The 23483-nt window shown below is 40.5% G+C and overlaps 1 non-coding gene across 1 annotated transcript; it reads left to right on the top strand.

Annotated features, from left to right (window-relative positions):
- The first annotated feature begins 374 nt into the window (after nucleotides 1–374).
- LOC116594651 lies at nucleotides 375–538 on the top strand. The gene has a single exon (XR_004287359.1). It is a non-coding gene; the product is annotated as a U1 spliceosomal RNA (small nuclear RNA).
- Nucleotides 539–23483: the final 22945 nt, after the last annotated feature.

Raw genomic sequence — 23483 nt, 5'->3', positions numbered from 1 at the left:
CCTATATCTCATAGTTCATGTTGCATAATTTGGAAATATGCCTTGTAAGACTTGACTCTGAAAGTCTTTATATAATCTTCTGTTACTGGTTCTCAAAGTGTGTTCTGGGGACCCTGGGAGTCCCAAGACTCTTTCAGGGGGTCTATGAAGTGAAAGCTATTTTTTATAATAATGCTAAGATGTTATATGCCTTTTTTATTCTTGTTCTGTCACAAGAGTACAGTGGAATTTTCCTGAGGTTTCAGGGCACATGACACTATTTTGTAGTGACATGTACTGATATTTGGAAGATCTGCAGAACTAAGTGAATTAAGATTTTTCTGAATAACAATGGATTATATTGCAAAATTATGCATGGATAAAGGATTTATTTCATACTAACCTGGCAGGGGAGATACTATGATCACGAAGGTGGTTTTCCTAAGGTGAGGATTATCCATTGTACTCTGGATGTGCTGACCCCTGCGATTTTCCCAAATGTGGGAAACTCAATTGCATAACTTGTGGTAGCAGGGAATTGTGTTTGCGCTTCCCCCCTATAAAAAAGTATTCATTTTTCTTAAAAAAAAAAAATTCTTTCAAAGTGGAAGAAAGACCAATGGATTTAATGTAGCAGAATATGAAGAGTTTATTGATATGGTTTCAGATTTCACTTAGCAACTAACCTTTGAGAAACTACTACTTGTTGAGTTTTGGCATAATATCAAAGAAGAATATCACAATTATCTGAAAAAAATTCTTTTAAAACCCTTCTTTTCCAACTACATATGTATGAGTCTAGATTTTCTTCAAATACTTAAGTTAAAATAACATAGCAATAGCCTGTAAGCAAAAAGAGATGTAAAAATCCAGCTGTGTTCTAATTGAGCCAGACATTAAAATGATTTAAAAAATGTAAAATAATGCTCCTTCTGTCACAAAAATATTTTTGTTTGAGAGAACATTGTAATTGTTTTCATAAAACAACATTTATTTTAATAGTTAATGGATCTATGTTATCTCAAAATAAGCTAATGAATGAAGAATTTAAGACTTTTAATTTTAATTTCTAATATGGTAAATGTTAACAAAAAATTTCACATAAATAAATTCTTTGTGGTCCTCAATAATTTTTACCTGTGTATAAGGATCCTGAGACCAAAAGTTTTGGGAATTTCTGCTCTAACTCAATTATATTCCTAAAGAACTTTTGGCTGTCATTGTGAACTTTTAAGAAATATACTCCAGGCCCTGAAGACAATTTCCAAGAAGAGCTTCTGAAAATGTGTTGAGATATGGCTCATCAATAGAATGAATGTTTGGCTTTCCAAGACAGAGATTTAAATGAGTAAACCTTATTTCGATAGAGAATTCTGATATGATAGATATTCTGATATGATATGATAGAGAATTCTGGTATGTTTAACGAAAGAATCATCTTTGTAGTGTATAGATCAGGTCTTTTGGGTTGTCACTGGAAAGTGAGAAGAAGTAGCATATATGAAAGAACGATAAACAGGCTCAACTGAAAATAAAGGAAACAGACAGAAGTGATGTGCTGTTGTTACTTCCAGAAACCTGTATGATAAGTCCTCAGACCTGAACCTTGTGCTTTTGGAGCTTGGATCACTTGGAGTCCTTAGCCCTGCATTGGTATTGTGGGCAGAAGAGGTTCCTGGTATTTCATTTGGAAGGGACGTGATTTTGAGAATGCACCACAGCAGTCTGTGCACATGTTGGGGGAGGTCATTGAGAGGATGTGACTGCCAGTTGACTCATGAGCTGGACCTGGGTAATCAGAGGTTCCTTACCCACCTCCTATCCATGGAGTATGTATTCTGCTTGCCTTCCTCACTCCCGGAAGCTGCTCCAAGGGCATAGCCTTGAGATAGTGATGTGTCATTGAGGTTGTCTGGAAGCTGCTCCAAGGGCATAGCCTTGAGATAGTGATGTGTCATTGAGGTTGACTGAACCCAGGTAAGCCCTCTGTATAAACTTTAAAGATTCTGGCAGGCAGGTGTGGAGATCTCCTCTTCTTGTGGCTGCCCAAGACAAGCCTGCCCTTGCTTATTAAACACGCCACACACCAATCTGGAGTGGTCCTCCTCTTTCTTTGGTCTCTCCCTGCCCTGCATGTTTAGGGTCCAGTTTGCAAATCAACAGACATGGTAGGATTTTCAGTATAAGTTAATCTTCATCTCTCTCAGAGCAAAGTAGATATGAGAGTGCTCCACCAGAAAAAAGCGTGACACTCACTTGTTTTCTTTTCCCTTTAAGATACTGACTCATCAGCACACTTGAATACAGGACAGTAGCTCCAAACTGGGACTAAATGAATATGAAGGAAACTTTATGAAGATCTTTACTACCTTGATATTAAAATCTGTTTCTGGAAAGAGAAAGGAAGGTGGAGTGGGAAGTTTGCTTTTTTACTTTCAGCCTGTGTATAATTATAAATGATGAAAAAGAAGATCAAGTTCATCATTTATCACACAAAACATTCATGGCTAGAATCCTGTAGAGAGATTTATCTCCTTTTTCTGTGTTTTGGGATTTAAACAGAGTGAGGAAGTGATTAAACAATGTAAGAAATTCATGCTAAGATACTGATCACATAATGTAGTGTGTTACTCCTCTGTAGAGTGTTTGCATTTTAAAAGGGGACGGAGGTGGGCATCCAACTAAAGTAAGCAATCTGGAATTTTTTTTTTTTTTTTAATAAAGGAGTGGATATTTGTAAAGTGCTAAGCAAAGATTGGACACTACTTTTCATAGTACACGATAGAGGGAAGAGATGAGTACTAAAACATTAATATAATGAAAAATGGAAAAACAATAAAACAAAAAAGCCTTAGAATAAAATCAGTAACCTTCCCCATGTATTTGTAGCTGATTCTAAATTGTCCTCTATCTTTATAGGTATTTCCTTTCATACCCTAACCCATTGTTCAAACCTGGCTGTGCATCAGAACTATTAGGGGAGCATTTAAATTTTTTATTGGAAAATAATGCATTTTTTTTTAAAGATTTTATTTATTTATTTGTCAGAGACAGAGGGAGAGAGAGCAAGCGAGCACAGGCAGACAAAGAGGCAGGCAGAGGCAGAGGGAGAAGCAGGCTCCCCGCCGAGCAAGGAGCCCGATGTGGGACTCGATCCCAGGACCCTGGGATCATGACCTGAGCCAAAGGCAGCTGCTTAACCAACTGAGCCACCCAGGCGTCCTGAAAATAATGCATTTTTAAAAATTTAATTTAATTTAATTTTTTAGTGTTTCAAGATTCATTGTTTATGCACCACACCCAGTGCTCCGTGCAATACGTGCCCTCATGGTAAAAAAAATGTTCATGTGATTTAGAATAGCATTAAGTAAAATGTGAAATTCTGCCATCCTTATTCCATTCCCCAGGGGTGTTTACCTTTACTTAAACCACCCTTCCTTCCTTCCTTCCTTCCCTCCTTCCTTCCTTCCTCAAATATTTATTAAGTACCTACTATATACCAGACACTGTTTCAATTGTGGAGACACAGTGACAAGATTTCTGTCTAATGGGACTTACTATAACTTTGGAAATAAATGAAAAGATATAATCAGATAGAAAGTAGAAAGTATGAATAGTTACAGAAAAGTAGAAGAGCATAATGGGCATGAAGTGACTGTGGATAGAGGGAGCTAATTAAGCCAGAACCTTGAAAAGTTTCAGTTTTATTTTTTCCATAGTGTTTGCTGCCATAATTCTGGATGCTAATAATGCTTTGTTTCTTAATTTCTCACCTTTAGTCATTACCAACTGATGCCCCATCATGAAAGTTGAGGTATTTAGCTCTACTATAGTTCCCTACTCTAGCATACCTCTTCCAAGTTTTGCTAGTTATATTAGACTTTTGTCCTTTAGTTGTTTGCCTTTTTATCTTGAAACCTCCTTTCATATTTTCACAATTTGGACAGTCTCTTTTGACTCTGTCAGCATCATAAAAACTCAAGTACCTGGGGTATACTCTAGAAGTGCAAAGTAAGTTTATCCGAGGGATTTTTTTTTTTTTATTTAGGATTTGGAAATCTATATTTAAAAACAGAAGCTCTCAGAAGATTCTAATGATTATCTGTTTCGAAGCCATCGCCCCGGGCTACATCTTCTCTTGCCCTGGAAATTGAGTCGATTGCTTCTCCACGTTCTAACTCAGTGCTTCTTTAGATTTGTGCATGCCGTACAGTTCATAGATATGCAATCCAGATCAGTGTTTACAATGCATTTAAAATCCTTAAGCTGTGTATTTAAGATACATTTTTACCTCAAATGAAGACACACACACCCACACACACAAAATTTTTTTGTTTGTTTTGCTTTAAGTAAAGAGATACATAAGATGTAAGATACATAGTTTAGTACGGTCCTGTTTAGGGTGAGGCGCCTTATGGGTAAGAAGGAAAATACATAGAAATAATGGAAAGTTGGTTCTCAGAATAGCTGAAAACTTTTGACAGTAGGGGCAGCAAGGAGCGCTCCTCAAATAGCAATATTGTCAGTCAGGGCTTTTAGTTCAATCACAGAAGGACTCTATTGATTTTGCACAGAAAAAGAATTTATTAAAACAATTTGCAGTGGCTCACACAATTACATGGAAAGCTGGGCATTAAGGTGAGAGACTGGGCAGCAGCTAAGAATGTTCTCTGGAATCACAGCAGAGCTGATCTTGTCAGGACAGAGGCAAAGTACTGCTAATGTTTGGCTCCCCCAGTGCCGGTGGCAATGCTGCCATTATTTACCCCAGGAAGCCCCTGTTACTGCCTGTAACTGCCACCACTTCCAAAGAGGTTCCTCCAGTTCTGTCTTATTCACATCACCAGCTGTAGATGTAGTCCATGCAGGTATGTCTGCTGAGCTGAACATCCAACCACAAGAACACATCCAACCACAAGAAAGGCTGAGAAGGCAAAGACCCAGCATTATCATCTTCTCTAGTGGGATTACAAGGGTAACAATTCTCCAAATAGAAGATTCAAGGTGGTCGGATGTCCACTGTGGGAACTTGGGCTAAAGGGGAACCCAAGGAAGTAGTGTGATGACTGTGAGTGCAATATATCACATATATCATGAAGGCTGCTAAAATTCGAGTGCTTGAAAGTTTACCTTGAGCCCCAGAAGGTTGAGAACTTCTTCTTTAATGCGTATACCTAGCCATATCTTCTCCTCAAGGTCAAGTTGTAAGAATCAGCACCTGGAAGGAGGGACTGTGCCTTCTCTTGGTCTGCTGTATCACTCACATGGCATTTGTCAAAGCACAAAACCCAAAAAGCTACCTTGTATGTGGATAGTGTGTGTGTGTGTGTGTGTGTGTGTGTGTGTGTGTGTATGGTAGGGAAGGTTGGGCCTATACACTTATTTTCTTCAAAAACAGACCTCAAATAGAACAGAAGATCTGGCAGGAAAGAATCATGTCTTCTTCAGAAGATTGTATGAGTTTTTTATGGCTACCATTAAAAAGTACCACAGACTGGGTAGCTTAAACACCAGAAAGTTGTTTTCTCAAAATCTGAAGGCTATAAGTTCAAGATCCATGTGTTTCCAAGATTCATGTGTTGGTACATTTTTTTTTTTCCTCCCTGAGGCCTCTCTCCTTGGCTTGCAGATGACCACCTTCTAGCTATTCCTCATATCATCTTTCCTTTCTGTGCACATCCAGTGTCACTCCGTGTCCTAATCTCCTTTTCTCATAAAGACAGCTGGTTGGATGAGGGCCCATTCGTATGGCTTCATTTAACCTTAATTACCTCTTTAAAGACCCTCCTGCAAATAGAGTCTCATCCTGAGGTGGTTAGGGTTTCAACGTGAATTTAGTGGGGAAGAGACTAGAACACAATTTAGCCCCTAACAAAAAGTAGCACTGAAGGAATAATTGGGATGATCTGGTCTGAACCTTTTATTCTGCAAAGCCAGCATTTGTTCACTCTTATGGCCACAACTGGTCTGGTTCTTCTCTCTGGAACTAACTCTGGCCACTCTTTTGGCGGGGAGGATGTCGTCCTTAACATCACACGTGTGCATCGCATTCTCCTTACTGGGATTTGTCAGTGAAAAGCACGTGATCCTCTTGGAGCAATGAGATGCAAAGAGACATATCTGGAAATTAGAAAGAGGCAGGTGCTCTCTCTCCAGATACTGCAAGCATCGAGAATGACGTGAGCCAAACCAGGGGTCACCGTGTGGTGCCCGAGAATGAAGCTAACAGGGCACAAGGCAGTGCCAAGTCATGGAAAATCTTGGTGACCATTGTTCAGGTTCTTGCCCAAAACTGAACCCGCTGGAATGGTGCCTGGGCTTCTCAACAGCGAGCCACCTTTCCCGCTTTAGCTTCTTAGAGTTTGGTTTTCCGTCATTTTTCCGAGCCCGTTTTCCAAAACTTCTGAAGTCTGTTCCTCCTGTTATGATGCAAACACTTACATTTTAGAGATGGATAAAGAGAGATGTGAGGAAATCAGATGTCCAAGAACCCACAGCGGGGACACCTGGCTTTTCAGTCCTTCCCTGTTTCCACATCTCTGAATACCGGCACACAGTTCCTTGCTCATTAACACTCAGTTTACATTTGTTCAATGAACAAAAGAACACATTTTAATCTTAATTTAAAGATTTCCATTTAGTTCTTTTCAAAAAGGAAGATACTGCCACACCACTGATATCTGTATATTTCTAACATAGCAAAAGTGATCTCTGAACATACTCCTTATCAAGATAGGGAGAGCTCATGTTAATGCTAAAGTAGGCCGATTTTGAGTCCACCTTGGTGAGATGGTTTCATTAGGTAGGCCCCTTCTACTCCCCTGTGTATTCCATGCGAATTAATAACCCTCAGCCTGTGCTTTCCCTCGGTGTTGCCAGGATCCTGAAGCCTGTGTGTCCTATCCCTGGGTCCACACCTTACACTTGCACAATGGTTAACTGCAGAGAGAGCTAGTTTCTCCTAAGTAGGGCAGTAGCATTATTTCTTAGGAGGACTTATCCAGTCTGAATGTATCCACTTTTCAAATATCTGCTATACGTATATTACTTGCTCATTAAAAAAAAAAAAAAAGAATGTAGATGATGCTGGTTTAGAAGAAGATGCTAGTTTAGAAAAATTTTAAAAACTAGACCATCACCACAAATGATGAAGAATTAGGAGGGGTTGTTATATTTTTGTAAAACCCTTTTTCCCCAAAAGGAGCACAGAGAGAGGTTAAAGAATTCAGAAACCATCAATAGGTCTGCTGTTTTAGTCTTATGAATAAGTCTAACAATTTGCTGTCTCGTATACGGTCTTATCAGTCTACCTTCCCTCCAAGGAGATAAAATAAATGAAATCAGCATTCTTTTCAACTCCCTTGGCATAAATTATTACTTACTCTAAGCAAGATGACTGATGATTTCTAAAGCTCTTTTAATTATATGCTAAACTGATTAGTGGCTGAAGGGAAGTCCTTTTAGAGCAATGAACTGAGGTTATTTCAGGAATACTTGCTTAGTGGTGGGGGGTGAGGTGGGTGAAGATAGGTATACCCTACTCAAAGAACAATGAACATGTGAAAAGTCTATACACTCTATTAGTAAGGACCACCTGTACTCTAATAAATAATTGAAACTTGGCAAAAATTTTTCCAGATAAATTTTTTCCCCCACCGTTATCGGGAATGACTTTAGAAGGAAGGCTCAAAGGAGGATTATTCAAATATTAGGCACTTTAAGCACAGAAATATCCTCTGGCCTCCTGTTGAGAAATAAACTAATAGATTTAGTATGAGGGATTTTCAATATAACCAGCACTTTTCCCCAGTAGAAGCATGAAAATGGGCTTCAGAAAGAACACAGTGAGGATTTGAGTTATTTTGATAATTAAGACCTCTAAGAGGGATTTTCTTGGAAATGAAGGTAGGATATGGTTTTTGAAATCATATTTTCTCTAGAGAATGATCAGCTTTAAATTTTTTTTTTTTTTTTACTGGATAGAATGGACTTGTTTTTGAGGATTTCTTATCTTCTTAAAATGTGTACCTTTGGGGCGCCTGGGTGGCTCAGTGGGTTGAGTCCTCTGCCTTTGGCTCAGGTCATGATCCCAGGGTCCTGGGATTGAGCCCTGCATAAGGCTCTCTGCTCAGTGGGGAGCCTGCTCCCCCCCAACCTCTGCCTACCTCTCTGCCTACTTGTGATCTCTGTCTGTCAAACAAACAAACAAAAAATGTGTACCCTTTATTCATAGAAGGGGTTTCAGTATTCCTGAAGGCAGGACAATGGTAGAGTGTATAGTAGGAAGAAGTAGAAATCATATAGGTTGCTGAGTACAATTAATTTTGTGTTATCAGGATAACAGAACTTCTGCTGTGAGAAAAATAGGGGCTAAGTGCCTTGCTGGAATTCTAAAGGTTTCCTCACAGGATTCTGGCCACCCTGATTATTCAGTCAAAGTCTAACCTAGGTACTATTAAGAAGGAATTAAGGTTACTAATCACCTGATCTAGAAATGGGGAGATTATCCTGGATTACCTGGGTGGGCCTGGTATAACCACAGCGCAAGAGGAAGATAAAAAGGCAGGAGGAAGCTTTCTGAGATGATGGATAGGTTTATGGCATAGATTGTGGTGATGGCTTCATGGGTACACATGCATACATTAAGCATGTACAACATTTTGTTTATCGAGGTGGGTAGACAGAGAAGGAAAGAAACTAGAAGAGTTAGAGAGATATGGTGGGAAAAGAAGTAGCAGAGGAATGATGCAGAGGAAGGGGTGTTGCAGAGGTGATACGTGTGAGATGGGTTTGACCTTGACCTTTGAAGATGGAGGACCTGGGCCAGGAGCTAAGGAATGTGGGCAGTCTCTAGAAGCTGAGGAAGACCCTTCTCCTGCTTCAACAAACAGCAAGCAAATGGTGGCCTCATTCCTACAGCAACATGGAGCTGAATTCTGCCAACATTATGAATGATCTTGAAAGAGCATTCATCCCCAGAGCCTCCAGAAAGGAACAAATCCAGTTGATACCTTGGTTTTTGGCTTTGTGATACCCTGAGCAGGAACTAGTGTAGTCAATCTGCACCTCTGGCCCACAGATACCGTGAGATAATAAAGTTGTGTTGTCTTAAGCCACTAAGTTTGTGATGACATGTGGCAGCAATAGAAAATGAATACAAATGCGAAGGAACTTCATACTATGAAATTAATTCCCCTCTCTTAGTACATTGGAGATGCTCAAGGAATGTCCTGAAAGCATTCTGATTGAACAAAGCCTAAAACAAACCCACACAGAAGCAGAGTGGTAAAGCTGGGCTTTCTGTGTCTCTTTGGGAAGAAAAAGTTTTATCTACTTAGTGAGAAAAAGTATATTTAAGAAAAGCTCATTTTTCTCCAAAGATCGTACTTCCCAAATGGAGATGGTGATTATTATTTCGGAAACAACAACAGAAACAAGTCCCCTCTCCCCATTTCTTCTAGTCTACGCGGCACTCATGGTTTGTTTGTCAGAAACAGCCTCCTAGTGTGACTCTGCATCCTGGAACAGATTGATGAAGAGATTTTTTTGAGTCTTAGATTTGAATCCTGACTTGGCAGCTTATTGGCTTAGTGGGTTTGGGAAGTGTAGCTTTTCCATGTCTTGGCTCTTTTCGTGGGTGAGGTGATGAGACAGATTTTCACCTGCACAGCTGTGTTGAAATAACAGAAAGAAATGTGTGCTTTCAAACAGTGCTTGTTGCAGAGTAGCCTTTCATAGAATGACAGTGATACTTTTTTTGTAAAAGTGAGCCTTCTTTTTTTTTTTTTTGACAACTGAATCTTACTCTAGATTATAGTCAATTTAAATTGTATGTTGTGAAGAATACTTCGCAAATAACCCATATTGATCATTCCTCCCCACTCTCATTTGTAATTGAGGAGTTTCTTCCAATATTTGGTAGTGACTCTAGTTGCCCCACTTTGATTAGAAACTTTCAAGCAGGAACCATAAGGCACACTGTGGACTCCCAATAAGCAAATGCTGGTAGTTCTAAAACGTTAGCAATGTAGTTTTCACTTGGCTTTGCTCTGAATGTCTGTGGGCAAAGGTGCTTTATTTTTCCTGCACCAGGTATGCCAGAAAGTGTAAAGAAAATAATCCATCCCCGTTGGACGTGCAGCTAAGTCTCCAAGCTACGGTGCCAGCAATCTCAAGAGAGAGAGACTCATCTTGAAAGAGCGCCAGCATAATTTTGCAGGCTTGTGAGATTTGGCTTGTTCAGATAAGTTTTAGATAAGCATCTGCACTTTTGGTGGCCTATCCAAATCCAATCCACACAGCCGGCCTAGAGAACGTCATCCATCACCAGGCTGGCACCAGTGAGAATTTGTCCGGACGGGGATTTATTGCAGCAAATAACCCTTCTTTTCTGTAAAATGATTTGTTTCAAATCCAGGCATCTTTACTCCTACTGAAAACTCCGGTGGCGAGACACACAGCGTTCTGACTTTTCGTTGTGCATTTTAATTGAGCTCCCTCTCAATCATTGACTTACATGTTCCAGTGCCTTGCGGAGGAGATAAGAGGGAAAATCTGATTCACCCTTAGGGAGGATTTCATAAGGAAATTGAAAGTTTCTTTAGAATTATTGATCAGGACCTGTCCTGTGCATAATTATACTCAAATGTTTTCTTTTCCTCGTTTATGCATTCACAGGACATTTCTTTTTACTCCTCTCATTTCTTTATCCTTTTGTGAAGTTTCATTATTTCATGACTTGTCAGTGGCATTTTATCTTTCTTGATTTGTAAAGCGTCTTTGGAAATGTATTCTGTATAATCTCAGTGTTTCTATCTTCAGTTCCCCTTTATCATTTCATCACTGCTGATGGGCAGCCTGCACCGGCTGTTCTCCCAGGAGGTCAGTGGACATTTGGATCTTCAAGTGGGTGTATGGAGAATCTGTGGGTTCTGGGGCTTGAGGCCCTGGAGAGGAGCATCTTTGCCAAGGGATACTTGGTACTTTGTTTTTTGAAGCTACTGGGTGCTTCCCTCCCCCCTTTTTTTCTTTTAGTTTTGAATGTGGAGTGTATGGTATTGCTGTCACAGATTAACTGCAGACTTGATGGCTTAAAATACCATAGTTTTGGAGGTTGGAAGTCCAAGTTAGTTTCATTGGACTGAAAGTAAGGTGTTGATAGGTTCATGCTCCTTCTGGAAGAACTAGGGGAGAAACTTTCTTTACTTCTTCCAGCTTCTGGTGGCTGCTGGCACTCCTTGCCTCATGGCCACATCACTCCAGTCTGCCTCGGGTCACACTGCCTCCTCCTCCTCTGTCTATAGTCAAAACTCCCTCTGCCTTGTCCTATTCAAGGACATGTATGATGGCATTTAGGGGCCATGAAGACAGTCTTCCCATACCAAGATTCTTAACTAAATACATCTACAGAGAACCTTTTTTTGTTATATAAGGTAACATTTACGTGTCCCAGGGATGAGGACCTGGATCTTTTTTGGGTCCATTACTCAACCTACCATAGAGTGATAAGAAATCCCAACACTTCCTTTTCAGTTATCTAAGTGCAAGACAGTGACTCTCATTTTCTTTTGTATCTATCCGTAATATTACTGATTCACATATGGAAGAGACCAACAGACAGGCTCATCAATTACATGAGCGAACACGTAGAAAAATGAATGAAAGTTTTGTTGTACCTACCATGCACATGTCAGACCCATGGCCAATGTTTTTCTCTGCACTTGGCTTGATGGCTCTTTCTTTCTCCCCTTTCCTCATTCTTCCATTTCACGGTCCTCTGTTCATCAGCCTCCATCAATTCTCTCTCCCTTCTTTCCTTCTTTCTTTTGTTCCCTCCCTCCCTCTCTGTCTCCCTCCCACCCTCCCTTCCTTCCTTCTCCCAACTATATTTTGACTCCGTGTATAGAACAGTTGGATGGAAATATCTGTGTTTCTGGTTGCTACTGGTTGTTTTCATGGCTAATTTAGATTATTGGCATATTCAGCTAGGGAAACATAAATAAACCCAGAGGCCAACCGAATGAATTAAATATGAAAAATTTGGTCAGTCACCTAGAAGTATCCACATTTTTGAAGGGTTTATTGGATTAAAAAAAAACAAAGCAAAACACCAAAACCTCTCCAGGTGATTGTTTGGAATTTTCATTCTTCAAGGTGTTTGGCATATAGCTTTCAATTTGCCCTTGTGGATTCTCCATTGATGATGATGAATAGGACAATTTCTGAAACTCAAATTAAAAGTAAACAGAGTAGGCTTCTCATGTGTAACCAATGAGTTGTAGCCAATTAGGACATCAGGACATTCATGTCCTTCAGTGTTACTAGGTGCAATCAGGTGGTGTGAGGTCAGGAGACAGCAATAGGATCAGGCTATTAGTATTAAATACTACTGATTTAAATGTGGAGTACTACACCCCACTCTCAACTATCCATGCTAATCAGGAGACAGGAGGCAGGGAGTAATGAAAATCAGAAAGATAATAGTGATATAAAAAACGCATCCCCAACTATTGCTTTGAATATCCTCTATTCAAAGATTTAGCAAGCAGTAGAACCAAAAGTTCCAGAGGAGTATGTGTGCAACAGGTAAGTCTTCTGTGATTTTCCTTGCCTGGGCTTGTTTCCTGTTTTACCTTCAGGGCTGTTTTTACTCACTGGTAGCAGTGACATGTTAGTTAAGATGCCATCCTAATAGTCAACAGGGTCACTTATTTAGTTCCTTTAAGATCTTTACTCAAGCACAGATTCTCCTAGTTATGCTGGTTCCAGTGACTTCTGAGTGTTCCTGTCTCACTTTGACCCCTGCTGAGATGAAGAGCCCTGGTTGGTTCCGACTGTTAATTTCCGGGAAGTGAGGAGAGGCAGATTCTTTGGTCTCTTGGGCAATCTGAAAGTTTTGTCAATGTCTCTCTAAACATGTTTTGCCTGATATGCTACCTGTTTTCATCAGAAAGCTTTCAATCTATAACTAAATACCACAAATTTGCTTTTGAACTCTGAGTTTGCGTTCAGTATTTCTAAGCAGCTTATGAGCCTTCTGGTTAAGCTTTCAGTTTCCCAGATCTTATTTTGTATGTTTCTGTGAACACTCTAAAGGCATTCCTCATCCAAATTCTACTCTCATATCACAATTCACCTCAAGTATTTCTCGAAGCCATGTTCAGTCTCTCACAATGGAGAAGAGTTTCCTTCTCTGATGGTCATTTTGCCCTACCATTTCATTGTTGATTAGTACGAAGGACCTTCTTGGAAAATCTTTCTCACATTTTATTGCAATCAGGTAGTCTCTCTTTCATTGTTGTTTTAGTGTTTTACATTTGTGTAGCAGGCTGCATTAATAGGAATTCAATGCCCAGAGCAAAGGGTATTATCTTGCCTTTGGCTCAACTGGTTAACTCATTCCTGGAGCGTTAGGTTTAGTTTGGGTCCTTTCTGAAGGACGTTGATGAGCTAGAGCATGCACTAAGGATGGTGACCAGGAAGGCACTGAGTCTGCAAACTATAAGGAGAGCCATCGAAAGATCTGAGATAATTTAGCCCAGAGCAGCAACACCCAAAGTGTCTTCCCATGGAATGATAGTTCCCCAACAATTCCTGTTAACTTATGTTATTGTTTGTTCAATTATTCATCTTCCATACTAGATTCTAAGCTCTGGGATGGCAAGAATCATATCTGTTTTGTCTCCTATAGTGTTTCCAGCATGTATCCCAATGCCTGGTGCAAAATAGATGTTAATGAATATTTGTTGAATGGGTGAATGAATAGACAAATTTTCCATTGAACCATAAATCTGTGTGATGTTAATAGGGTGAAATGGGGAGAAATTAGATTTCTGCAGTCAAATAAGCTTGAAAAATAAGCTTAGATGGGTTTCCTTACTACTGGAAATCTCAGAACTTTCCCAAAAAAGCATGTTTTCAAGACAATATTAGGATATTTTCTAATTTCTATTTCCTCAGCATATCTCACCATGGAATGTTTGTTTCCCCCCCTCCACGAAGCATCTGAGGGAATAGCTGCCAATAAAAAGGACAGGGTCTATGATAGAGGGCTTTAAATACTTGAAGGGCTGTTGTTTGTAAAGGAGGACACAAAAGAACCAGTGAGTAGAAATTTATTAGGGTGCATTCTTTGATTTAGCATAAAGATCTTGTTAAAAATCAGAGCATTACAAACATGCAGTAGACAGGCTCCTGAGGTAGTGAATTATCTGTTCTTGTTTAAGCAGCCTTAAGTAGAAGCTGGGCACTCACAGGGAGAGTTGCAGGAGCTGAATTATCCATCAGCTAAAAGATTGTGTTAGGTGACCTCCAAAGTCCTTTGAAAGCCAAAGTTAAAGTTTTCTGTGGTTTCTCTCTCTCTCGTTTGCAAGTTCTTTGCCAAGAAGGCCTTGTCATCTCTTTCACACACATATCTCCTCGCTCAGCGCTTTGTTTCAGAGTAGACATTTAATAAGCATTTGCATATTATTGGATTGGTCTATAGGTTTTTACAGAATTTAAAATATTGTAATGGAGACATATTGGCTATAACATGGAAAACTTCTGTATGCAAACTAGTTTTCTTCTAATTAGAAAGGAGACATTAATAAGAAGCCTGTCTTGTGGAAATCCGCAGAAATGTACAATGTTAGGGGATGGTATAATTGCTGATGCTATCTCACTGTATTTTTTCCTCTGCAGCCCCAAACCCAGAATCATCACTCCATTTTACCTGCGATCCTTGACTCATAACAAATGAGTTGTAATCATTTGAATGACTTTGTTGTGAAATTTGAAAGCATATTGAATGATTCAGGCATCATAAGCTAATTATCTGCAACTGTTCAATTGAATTTAGAGGGATATTCTTTTATCTGGCTTTTGCTGTTTATGTGTCTGCTATTTTACTTGCCATCTGGCCCAACGATAACACATTGGGAAGTTAGGACATATACGGAGGCTGAGTTCTTTGGTGTCAAACTCAGGCTAGTGCTGTGTTCCTTAGACATTTTAATATTACTGCTCTTACTTCAGGTTTCCACTCTGTTTTCTGCTGCTGTGTCTATCTAGCGATTCAGTTTTATTAAAGCATCCAGGGTTGGTTTCTGTCGTATGCTACCAAATGAACAGCAACTAACACCATGTGTTTGGATGGAGAACTTGGACAGCGAGGATATAAGGAATAAGAGCCTAGAGCGGTGCTGTGCAGCAGAAATACAACACAGCCACATATGTAATTTAGAAACTTCTAGCAAGCATGGTAAAAAAAAAAAAGGAAGAAAAAAGAAGAAAGCAGTTGGAGTTAATTTTAATAGTATATTAAATTTAGCTTAATATATCCCAAATTGTATCATTGCAACATATAATCATCTTGCAAAATGATTGATGAGATGGTTACATTTTTAAAATTTGAGCCCCTAAAATCCAGCATGTTACCCTTATAGCGTGTCTCAGGTCATATGCTAACTTTTCATCGGAGGCAATTGATCTCACTTCAGATTTTAGAAAAGCTACAGTAAAAAAGTAGATTCCGTTAGCTAAGCTGTTCCAAACATACTAAAAAGGTATTCAATAACCAAATCGAATACAAAAATTAATTAGCATTCAGTCCCTCCATCACACCAGCCATATTTCAAAGCGACCCTATTGGACTCCATAGACACAGAACCTCACATGTAGCTGATCCTCTAACAAGTGGAAAACATAGAGCTCTCCATAACCGCAGGTTTCTTTCACCTTCCTCCCTTCCTCTCTTCCAAAACCTCACCCTCCCATGCTTTGCTGTATAGATCAGGACCCGGGCAGAAACATGGAATACCTGGGGAGGTACAAGAGATTGCAAACAGATAGGATTTCATACAGAATGTTCATTACACAGGTGTTAACAGGCTGAAGGAGCAGAGAGAGAATACTGAAATAGTAACAGCAAACAGCTACCATCCTGGGAACTGAGGGAAAGTAAAGATCTAAAATCACCAGAAACAAGGGGCCTGGAAGAGAAGCCCCGTCCAGATGGCATTCTGATTTTGAACAAGCCACCTGGATGCTTCTGCACCTATAAGGGAGCGTGCCGAGGCTGGTCTGGGGGCTGTAGCCAAAGTCGGGTGCTGGTGCCCATCTGCCCTGCTAGCGTGACCCGACAGCAGGACGAATGGGACGAAAGAAGTCTTCCTACCTCCTCCCACCTTCTGTGTCCAGTCTCGTACTTCACCTGTCCTGATGGAAGCCAGTTTGCAGAATTCCATCTTTAGCTTCACGAGCAGAGGACAGAGGGTAGACTGAATGTGGAGGAAACAAACAAACAAACAAACAAACAGGGAAATAACTGGCATTGGCAAGTTGAAATGCTTGCCCTTCCTTCTGCACAAGCACTCCTTAACTTAACCTGGATGGCTCCCTCGGCCCGGCCATTGGTCCTGGCTGTGGTCTTGCCATTGGCTTTGGTGGCACCTCGTTAGAGCCCTTCGGAAGAAGGACCTCTTGGGTTCATCTGAGTTTTGAAAGCAGCTCTAGCTAACTAGGTCTAGACTAAAGTAAGTCCAGGGCTCAGCTCAGTTTGAAATGGCTTCGAACTGGCCTGTTATGAATGAGTTTGGGCTTCAGTAAGGGAATATTTTTGCTCTGCCAGAACTTGGATGGCCAACTTTACTTGCAGGGGCAGCTTTATTGTCGCAAACGGTACCAGTCGCCCAGTTACTACATTCCATGGCCTCTGTGGATTTTGCTACACTTTCCTACAGATGGGTACAGAAGGAATGCTAAATCTCCATTTGCTCCTTTTATGGGAGAGCAAACTCACATTTCCTTCTCTCCAAAAATGGGTGTTAAGTGAACATACTTGTGTCTTTCTTCCTGAAGCTTGTGATTAAGCAGAGCACCGTAAAGAGATCTTTAACGTCTCTCTCATTCTCAAAGGGTGAGATTCTAGCACGGTTGCGTTTTCTGGAAGGGAGATAAATGCAGGGGGAGATGCTCTAATGAGGCAGCAGCGACTGTGTGCAGTAGCACGGATGAGCAATGACAAGGAGGCACCCGTCTCCATGCCTGCCCTCAAAGGACCCGTTTCCCCATTCACATTCCAAGGCAAGTGGGATTATTTTTATAAGAAAGATATATTTGCAGAATTAATGCTGCATATGTTTGAGCTCTTTCCAAAATGATGTATTCAGCAAGACTTAAAACATTTTGAAAGCTCTGTGTGATGGGAGGACGCCTTAGCCATTTCCTGGCAATGTGGTGTGTTTGTGTTTGGGTTACAGTTCGGTTCTTGGCTTCCTCATCACACAGCAGTTGGAATGAGTCTTTGAATTAGCATGAAATGACACGGTTTATTTTGTTTAGTAGATCGGGTCTTTCCAAAGCTGGTGTGCGTTTCTCCTGGGCCTGTTGTGAACATTTGACTCTGATAGGATGGAGAGGAAGAAAGGAGAAATCCTGACAGTAGTTTTGACACACCAGCTTTCTCATTAAAAAAGAAAAGAGCCAGCTCCCCTGCCACAAAACAGAAATCAATCCATGGCAAGAAGCCACACAGAAGAATCCATTCTCACTGAAGGGAGTCCTTTGTATTTGATGTTAGTGGTCCTCTCCACCACAGCCCGTGGAGGTAGCAAAACAAAATTAGGCTCCTTAGATTTTTCTGGCTTTGCTGATAATTTTATCAAATAAAGCCAACAGAGGTGAATTAGAATGTTCCCCTTTGGGTGTGCAGACCATCAAGACATATATTATCAGGAAGTTAATGAACACAGACCCTTTAGGATTTGACACCCAAGCCTTTATTTTACTCTTGAATTTGGGATCCTCGTAGCCAGGATCCCTTCCTTTTAGCAAGTCCCTGGCAGATGTTTTATTGTTTTCGTTGTTTCTCCTCTGGGGCTGTACATTAGGTTAAAATATCACAAATAGCTGCTATTACAGTGTGAGTCACAGAAGCTATAATTCTTCGTGACAGCCAGAGGAAATGTGACATGTTTAGGAAACCCTGTCATTGACGCTAACACTCAGATCTAAAGGCAAATGTTTAATGACGGACTCAGCAAGATGCATAAACTTTGCTATCTACCCCTCCCCACCAAAAAGGTTACTCCCAGTGAACTATAAATATTTGGAAAAATGTCTCTAGACAATGATGAACTTTCTCCTCTTTCACCTCCTAATCTATAATTGTAGGATAAATATCCTATCTGTGACAAATCAGGTCTTCCTTCCCTTCTGTTCGTGTTTGCATATCTAGGCATGTTATTTCCAGCCAATATCCATGACATTGGGTCAAGCAATCTTTCATGTTTTAATCTGATGTGAATATAGGAATTTGAATCCTTCAGAATTCTTTAGGATATGGTCATTGGGAAAATGTGTAAGTGTTGGCAGTATTATTCAGCTGCCCCCTAGAAGCTCATGATGAACTCATTGGTTTTATATAGTCAACAAATTAGAAATGCCCCCAAATGAATTTTTCATTATATAAATACATGCCTGCTCTGTATTGTCTGTCTAACTCAGGGTTTCTGAAACTCAGCACTGCTGGCATTTTGGGCTGAATAATTCCTTGCTGTGGGGGACTGTCTCGTGCATTGCGGGATGTTCAGGAGCTTGCCGGGGCTCAACACACTACATACCAGAATGCTTCCTCACCCACTGTGAGCTCCCAGAATGTCTCCAGGATATTCCCAAATGTCCCCTGGGCGAGGGGTGGGAACCATCATCCCTAGTTGAAAACCACTGGTTGAACTCTAGGTCCCAAGAAAGGGACCCAGTCTCCAAGGTACTTTAGCGAATGCATAAAAATTCCTTATCCTCTCTTCCATGTCAAGTATACAATTCTCAATACTGTCTTAAAAGGTCTCACATACATATTCATATTCATATTCATATTTCCCTGGTTGAAACACCCTTGGAATATTATCTGTCATACTTAAAATATTCTACCTATCACTACAGGTATAAATGTGTATTTGTGGACACCTTTTCTGGACTGTGAGTCCACGGGGTTTAAACAAAGCTGATGGTCAAGATTTTTTCAAAAATGAAAAGAACTGATATTCTTTTGTAGATCACACCTCATTTAGATTACATTATTCCATTTACCACTTACTTCATTTTTTTAAATAATGCAAGGAAAAAAACCACTAAATGGGTGTAAAGATAAAAAATTCAAATGGCCCCAATTCCACCATCCAGAAATAATTATTTGCCATGTAGTTAATTTTTTTTTCAGTATTTTCCTGTGCATTTTTATTTGGTGCTTATTTATTTATTTATTTATTTTAAGAGATTGTTTATTTATTTATTGGACAGAGAGAGAGAGAAAGTGAGGGAGAGAACACAGCAGGGGGAGTAGGAGAAGGAAAAGCAGGCTTCCTGCAGAGCAGGGAGCCTGGGACCCTGGGATCATGACCTGAGCCCAAGGCAGACGTGCTTAACAACTGAGCCATCCAGGTGCCCCTATTTGGTGCTTTTAAAAGTTTAATGTCACATCATAAGCTTTTTCCTTATGAAAGATTTTTATAGGCATTACCTTAATAGCTACTCTTGTAGAAAATAAAAGCACAATCTAAGAGTTTAAGTGAGATACTACATGTTAAGAACAGCCCTGTAGGAGGAAGGAAGGAAACTGGCAGCCAGCCATCATCACAACTTTGTAACTTAGCAAACATGCAGGCTCTCCTTCCCAGCCAAGTGCAAAGTACACTCCGCTGGATCCAAGACTGCTTTGTGACTGAGCAGGGGAGGAGGGGGTCTGTGACTGCAGTCACTCTGCTGTGAAGATAGGCACACTGGGGAGATGAGACCTCATACTCAAAAAGGAAAAGGAAGGGGAATCTTGTAATCATGTTAGTCAACTTCCAAATGGTTGCATATGAAGGCAGCTATGCTCATGTATTGAAAGGGGCGTCAGAGGAAAATATAGGTTAGATTCTCAATCTCATCACATGAGTTATTAAAAGCTGAGGTTCTCTCCTAACTGTTAAGAACCAGAGACAGTGTCTTGAGAAGTCCTTGACGCACTGTCACTAGCTTTGAAGAGAGAAGGGGCCAAGAAGACAGGCATCCTCTTAGAAGCTAGAAGAGCAAAGAAACAGAGTCTCCTCTAGAAACACAGAAAGAAATGCAGCCTTGTTAACACTGTGGTTTTAGCCCAGTGATGCCTGTGCTGAATCTGACCTACAGAACTGCAAGATAATAAATTTTTTTTTTTTAAGTCACTAAAGTCATGATAATTTGTCACAACCATCATAGGAGATTAATACATGGGCAAACACTTGGGACTTAAAAGGTAGGTGTTTAACTTTATAAGAAACTATCTTATTGGGGTGCCTGGGTGGCTCAGTGGGTTAAGCCGCTGCCTTCGGCTCAGGTCATGATCTCAGGGTCCTGGCATCGAGTCCCGCATCGGGCTCTCTGCTCAGCAGGGAGCCTGCTTCCCTCTCTCTCTCTCTGCCTGCTTCTCTGCCTACTTGTGATTTCTCTCTGTCAAATAAATAAATAAAACCTTAAAAAAAAAAAGAAACTATCTTATTGACCTTTTGTTAAGTGGGATTAGGCGGGGTTCTTAACATAAATGGATGTACATTTCTCTGCCAATGACTTTTATAGAAAGATTTGTAGATTCAGAATGTAGAGAAAGAAAAAAAAAAAAGCCACCAGGAGACAGCCATTACAGATGTAACAGTTTTGGGGGTTAGATAACCAGCTGAACCATTCATAGCTGAGAGGTTTCCCAGGACATTAACTTGGATGATATGTCCCTAGAAATAGTCTTTTATGCCGAATTCTCTGACTAGTAGGCTCACATGGCTTTAGACGCCAGAATGCTAGACTTCTTCATGTCCTTCTCGGTACTCTGATCTCATCCTCTCTCCAAGTCTGGCTTTTGCAAATATTAGTGTTGCTTTGGGCTTATCTTCCAATGTTGCTCTCTCTAAGGGCTGCCAAAGATGGTGGTTTGCCTTGCACCAATTCACACCACAGGGACTGCATCTAACTGGAATTCATCCAGGGTGCCTGGGTGGCCCAGTCGTTTAAGCATCTGCCTTTGCTCAGGTCATGATCCCAGGGTGCTGCGATCGAGTCCCGAGTCAGGATCCCTGCTGAGTGGGGAGTTTGCTTCTCCCTCTGCTGCCCTCCCCTGCTGATGATCTCTTTCTCTCTGATAAATAAATAAACTCTTAAAAAAAAAAAAAGAAATGTCATTCCTGATTTGGATTAAGGGTTGGGATTTTTCTCTCTGAACATTCTTGGATTATTTTTGTGGAAGTTGAAGAATCCTGGAGTTAGAGAAAAACTTACTTATGACACTTGTTAAAAATGGTAATGAAGACTTTATACAAGAGGAAGAACTTCAATGGGGGTTTTGCAGGAGGAGGCAGGACCAAGTTTAACTCCAAATGTAATGACGACAAGTGGGGATTTACCAAAGGAATAGGGTGGGGCCAGTGATGGAAAATTACTAAGAGGAAATTTCGTGGGTGAGAAAGGATTTTGGCTAACCAACTTGCCAGGTTTCTTAGAAGGCAGGATGGGGTGATATGGTAACAAGGGTGGAGAATAAGGAATTTGACCAGATATTGGGATTTCCATTAAACTGCCCTGGCAGGATTCTTGTTCAAATTGGACCAAGTAGGCCAACAACAAAGCCCAATGTCAAGACTTAGTTTAGAAGAGGGCTCAGAGGAACATGATTCAGGTTCGGTCAAGAAGAGCATCTTTGTCTTTGGGTACTTATGCTCAAGATGCCACCTTGGTCTTTGGTAGTTATTTTTGAAATACAGTATCCCATGCTTAAGGCAGTTTTGGAAAAGACAATTTTCTGACTATTCATTTAAATAAAAAAACCTGAAGGACACCAATTCATATAATTAATGTAAAGGGAAAGATGATCAAGAAAATCTATATCAGGCAAGCTAAAATGAAAGCAATACCCACTACTAATCCAAGCATACAAATTGAGAAAATCATAAATTAAAAAAAAAAGCAAATTCATTACAAAATTGCCCATTTTTTCAAATCTGAAAGATGAAGCCCTGTGATTTAAGAATTTTACTCCCTGATCCTTCCACTTTTCAGATAAAGTGATTCTCAGTTTTTTACAAAACCTATTTCTGGACACGAGTAAATGGGGGAGCCAGGTCTGAGGTGCTAAGAAGATCCTGTACACATTCTGTTAATAAAAAGGTTTCAGGTTGGCCAGAATTATCCCTGTGGACATGCCTCCTGCTGTGTGTGATGCCTGTAAAGTGGTCTTGTTGCAGATAGGCTTCTAAAGTACTTTAGTGGCTGTTATTGTGGTTTTGTTTTATTTTCTGAATCATGTGTAGCAATGACATTCTAGATGGACTCCATTCCTCTGGTTCCATTTCTGTAGCACTGATGTATTTGCTAACTTCTACTGGGGGCGTGTTATCTTGCCCAGGCAGCACATGTCACACAGCCTAAAGGGATGGCGGTCTGGCCTTCTTGGCTATCCACAAAGCATGGCAGAATTCCAATGGCCCATCTGTGGACAGACTTTATGCTTTCACACCCAATGAATCATCAGTGAGACAGAGTCGTATCACATAAATCCTGATGCTTTTAGGAGGATGACCAAAAGCTTTAACCTGGGCATAAGGCTCTTTATATGATAGGGTGGTGACACTAACACCACTTTTTTTCTTCAGCAGAAAGTTTTAGAAATATGTTTGTTAGCCATCCTTTTACACCTCCATACATGACACTCTCTCCATTTGCTCTTGCTATTCAACTGTGGGATTTCTAAGGGATTTCTAAGCCAGTGTCACCACAGAGGTCCCAGGTTTTGGCTGGGGTCTTCAGGTTTGGCTCTGAAAGAGGCTAAGAGGAAGTAGCAGTGATGTATGTTGGTGAATAATTTTTCAAGCCTATCATGACTGTCTCCCAAAACTCCACCCATCAAAGTAAAATAAGCCGTGCCCCCCACCCTTCATGTGTTTCCACCCTCACTGGACGCTTCAACAGCATCAGCAGTTTGCTCGGCTTCAAGGCTACATTTTAGCTGTAACATCAGAAGTGGAAATGTGGGCTGGCGTTCTGCTCTCCCTCAGCTGGTAGTTTGTGTTCACACTTGGTGGATCCTGAAGTTGAACTACATTCCTCTCTGTAGAATGTAGTCAAGGAGTGACTACATATTCTGACTGTACACAATAGACTGCCCCTTCTCTCTAACTTAAAAACTAAATGATGGGGCACCATTTAGTTTTTAAGTTGAGTTAGTTTTTAGTTTTTAAGCTGACTAATGGCTCAGTCAGCTAAGTGTCTGACTCTTGGTTTCAGCTCAGGTCATGATCTCAGGGTCCTGGGATGAGACCCACATTGGGCTCTGTGCTCGGTGAGGAGTCTGCTTCAGGATTCTCTCTCCCTCTCCCCTTCCCTCTGCCCACACTCTCTCTAAAGTAAATAAATAAATCTTGAAAAAAATATGGTAACCAAAGTTTTTAAAACTTAATTTTAAGTAACATGATGACTAGTGATAATTGAGTTCATGGGTCCTGAGTCCGATAAGG

This window comes from Mustela erminea, chromosome 6, assembly GCF_009829155.1.
Source record: "Mustela erminea isolate mMusErm1 chromosome 6, mMusErm1.Pri, whole genome shotgun sequence".
NCBI classification, from domain to species: domain Eukaryota; kingdom Metazoa; phylum Chordata; class Mammalia; order Carnivora; family Mustelidae; genus Mustela; species Mustela erminea.
The sequence above is the reverse complement of the archived record's forward strand: the minus strand, read 5'-3'. Positions and strand labels throughout refer to the sequence as shown.